The sequence below is a fragment of the Solanum tuberosum genome, unplaced genomic scaffold (genome assembly GCF_000226075.1).
Source record: "Solanum tuberosum cultivar DM 1-3 516 R44 unplaced genomic scaffold, SolTub_3.0 scf00047, whole genome shotgun sequence".
Classification (NCBI taxonomy): domain Eukaryota; kingdom Viridiplantae; phylum Streptophyta; class Magnoliopsida; order Solanales; family Solanaceae; genus Solanum; species Solanum tuberosum.
The window spans coordinates 76,984-81,557 of NW_006238973.1; the positions used below are offsets into that span (position 1 = coordinate 76,984).

The 4,574-nt window shown below is 32.3% G+C and overlaps 1 pseudogene; it reads right to left on the reverse strand.

Moving 5' to 3' along the window:
• Positions 1–1,382: 1,382 nt before the first annotated feature.
• LOC107059930 (vinorine synthase-like) lies at positions 1,383–2,836 on the reverse strand (annotated as a pseudogene).
• Between the last annotated feature and the right edge of the window lie 1,738 nt (positions 2,837–4,574).

Sequence of the window (4,574 nt, forward strand, 5' to 3'; positions counted from 1 at the left end):
ACATCATGTAATTTTCGACTCTAAATCATGTTGAAATCCCGTTCACGAGTCAAAACATAAATCTAACATATATGACTCCCAACATGACAAAATACAAGTTCATGAAAAGAGTAAAGTAATCCAACAACAAACAAAGGGACAAGAGTTGCCTGGGAACATAAAAGAAAAATGCAAAAAAAATATAATAATAAAATAAGATGGCATGAGTTGAAAAGAAGCTTCAATAATGAAGGAGACAATTGGATTTGTACCAATATTCTGTATTAAGCAAAGAAGGACAAATAACTACCCATATCAAGACAAGTATTAAGATTTTTGGGGAAAAAGACCACAATAACTTTATACTAATATATATATATATATATACACACACACACCAACTCGACTAAATTCATGTGGTGGACTAGTTGTTTATAGGTTAAACTAGTCAGAAGTTTGTGCTAGCACAGGTTCAATATGTGTTTTTTAATCTTAATTTACGTAACATAAATAAAATTTGGAGAGTTGATCAAATTTTAATATGATTTTTTGATATTTTAAGAATTTCGAGAGTCAATCGAACTATTTATATGTGCTTTAGATATTTTAAATTGTTAATTATTGTGATTTATAGTACATTTTAGGGAAAGGGGTCTGAAAAATACTCCAAATTTGACCGAAATTGCTGTTACGATACCAAACTTTATGGAGGACCTTTTACCTCCCTGCACTATTTAATAGTATATTTTAAAGGTATATATGTGTCCACGTGGACACATTACTATTTATAATTATGCAATATTTATGATGTCCACATGGGCACACTATTAAATAGTGCAGGGTAAAAGGTCCTTTCCAAAGTTCGGTATCATAACAACAATTTCAGCCAAAGTTCGAATATATTTCAGACATTTTTCCCTACTTTTTAAGTAAATTTCAAATAACATATATTAGTCCCTTTGTCTCAATTTATATGACACAAATAGAATTTCAAGAGTCGACCAAATCTTTTATATAATTTTAAATATTTCTAGTTATTACTTATTGAAATTTACAATATTTCTTATGGTGTTTCCAAATAATACATGTTACTTCATCTAGTCTTGTTTATCCATCACTGATAATATTTAAATTATTTATTTCAACAAAAAATAGACTAATATATATATAAAAAAAAAAATTATTCACTTCCCATGAGGGGAAAAATAGACTAATATTATTAGTGCTTATCTATCACTAATAACATTTAAATTATTCATTTAAACAAAAAAATAGACTAATACATCCAAAAGAAAACTATTCACTTTCCATGAGGAGAAAATCAAAACAAACGTATTTTAGACAAGGAACATGTGACAAGTGAATAAACACCAATACATAATATAACTTTTTGATTTGTAAAAAATTAAATCAAACTTCAATTGAGATCACCAATTGCATCTAATGAAGTAAAATCTTGAAGTTCTTTGTCCTGTTCAAAAAGTGTCATTTCTTGATCAGCCATAACAATCCAAGCTTCAATCCCACCAACAAATTCTATAGAATCTAATAAAACAATGTTATCTTTTACCCCAAAAAACGCGACAATCGTTAAAATAGGCTCACCCCATCCAAAGTTTGCTTCATAAATTGGAAATTTACACCAACTTGAAATTCTTAACACACGAATATCATCCCCTTGACTCATGATCAATTCTCCGACTTGCTTAAAATTACTTTTTACAAACTCAAAACCTTCCTCTCCGCGGATTCTCTCCACGTAATTACCATCAATTCTCCCAATTGCACTCTTTATTTTTCCTACCAATGAAAACCATTCATTTACCACACTTGCTATACAACTTGTTACTAAAAAAAAGTTACCAAATGAATTTTCATCCAAGTGTGGAACTATGATTTGCCTTATATTAACTGGAATAATTGCAACAGAGTTGCACCCTTTTGCAGCCATGAAACATTTCCATAACAAAGCTAGAACAACTTCTACACGTGTCGCGTTCTCATTGTAACCCCAATTCATCAACTTAGCCTTCATTTTAGCTATATTTGAAGTAGTAAAAATGAATCTTTTTACTGCTAGCTTTTCAGCTACAGGATGAATTGGTATGCAGTTTTCCTTTGGTGTGTCATCACATATCCCTCTTGGTGGAAACGTTGACGATAAAGAGACGAAAATAGAGTCTTTTCGTACCTTGTTGGCCCCTATGTTGCTAGGGCTCTTCAAAGATGCTGACAGATGCGTGTTGGATGCTTCAAAAGTAGTGTATTTTTGAAGGATCTGGCATGGGTGAGACAACATTTCTGTAGAGTCCACGCAACGTGTGTTGCTTATTATTAATCTTTCACTTGCATCACACCAATTCATGATGAATGTGCAAAGGCTAGAAGCATCACCAATCTTATGTGAAATGGAGATACTAATTGCTATACCACCACAATTAAATAAGTTAACTTGAATGGCTAAAAGTTCTTGAAAATTTGATGAAGAGCCATTTGAATTGTAAGGTGTGAGTTGTACCAATTCATTGGATTTTGGATTCTTGATTATGTCTAAAAGTGAAGCATCCACTTGTGATTCTTGATAGTAAGCTCCTTCATCGTTGCAATCAATTGAATATTGGGATTTCATTCTTCCAGCCAAAGGGTAAAATTGAGTTAAAGTTTGTGAAAGTGAAGTTTTTAAGTGGCTACATATTTGTGATTGTGTGATGTTTTCACTCTATTTGTAAAACAAAATGAGTGGGATTGAAGAATGAGGTATTATTTCATCTATGAAAGAGATTTTGTGGTCTCTAAGTTCAATTGGAGTTGGGGATGATGGCTTGATAAGCTCTTCACAAATCTTGCTAATTTTCATTTTTTCTTGAACATGTAAGATGAGAATGTAACTTGTTTCTTACTTATATAAGTAACCGAGAAAAAGGCGAATAATGAATCATAATAAGTGAAATTAGTAATTTAAAAAATAAGACAAGTGATCTTTCACGACATGTTAAATTACACTGATAGTGTGAAAAAATCCGGAATTCTTTTTATGTGACAAGGAATCTTCTTCCCCCATGAGGAGACAAATGCTACAGGATTGAGTAGTACAATAGTTAGTACTTGTGATAAATAATTCAATTTGTTTTTTGATTGTATAAAATTAATGAGCTTTTTAAGTCCTTGTCTTGTGATTGTATCTGATAGTAACTAATGAACTAATTGAATATTCAACTAGTAAGTCCTTGTCATGTGTTCTGTATGATAGTAATTAGTAACTAATAGAATACTTCAACCATTTTTTTTTTTGGTTTCCCGCCCTCGAAATCAGCATTGAGGCCCACAGTAAGTCCTATTTTTGGGTGAAAAAAAATTCATATCAAAAAGATTTTATCCAAGGGCTCAAACCTGAGACCTCTTGTTAGAATGAAATAGTACTTAATCATCACCCTACTACAACTTTTGGTAGTACTACTTCAACCATTAGTTCAGCTAAGGAATTATTACTAATGTTATAATTTGAAATTTATTAGAGTATGTCCTCAATGGAACTATTACTAATGGTATCTTAAAGTAGATGATTGACTTTGTGTATTTCTCATTTAATTTGTAGGAATAGATAATAAATATATGATCAGATGCATATGTAGGTAAGAACTGCTAAGAGTTGGATGCAGAAGTCCTAATTTAAACTGAAACGTTAAGTGGTTTGGAAAATAAGAATTTCCTTTTAGAATTAAAAGGTTTGGCGTACTGGTCACTGAAATGGGAGGAACACTAAAAGATTTCTTGGCCCTTGTTAATTGTATAGAATCTCGTATTTTCTTGTTGTATGTGTTGGGGAGTAATGGGACTTAGTGATGGGCTGACTTGTTCATATTCAATAATCCTAATAATGAAAAAGGGGTAATAAAGGCAACTTGGTTATTTATTGATGTATGGTGTGTTGAGAATGATTTGGACGGTTTGTTCATTCATTGTTCATGTTGTATCACGATTGTGTTGTTGTGAATTGTGCATTGATATGAAATTGATCATCTCCTCATTATTTGTGTGATCGTGTCTATTTGCATGGGTTCTGAGACAAGGTTGTGACAAGTTGTATGTCAATTGAGGAAGAATAAGGAATGATAGAGAATGTATCATTTCGAGGGACGTGTCGCGCCACAACAGATATATTGATTCGAGGGTCGTATCATACGCCGCGGCGGATGCATGGACTAATAAGTTCCCTATGGATCTCGGACTGAGAGATAACGGGTGTGTATCATTTGGTAAGACATGCAACATTAAACTTGGTATTGCATTGCATATCTATATCATTGTGAACTTATGATTGTTCTGTGAATCTTGTGATTGATGAACTTGATCCTCTGTATTGTTGATCTATAATTGTTGGAGTGTTGTTATTGAGTTATGTGTTATTTAAATTTTGCACTGTTAGGTTGGACTGGTTTTATATAGGTTATAGTTGTGGAGGTTCAGATAGAGTGATAGGAGTATATGCATTCTATATTACTTGACTTTATGTTTAGGAGTTTGCTTCTTACGTACCATGTTGCTTGGTACTCACCCCTTGCTTATATTTGTGTAGGTTATGAGTCCGGATCTTC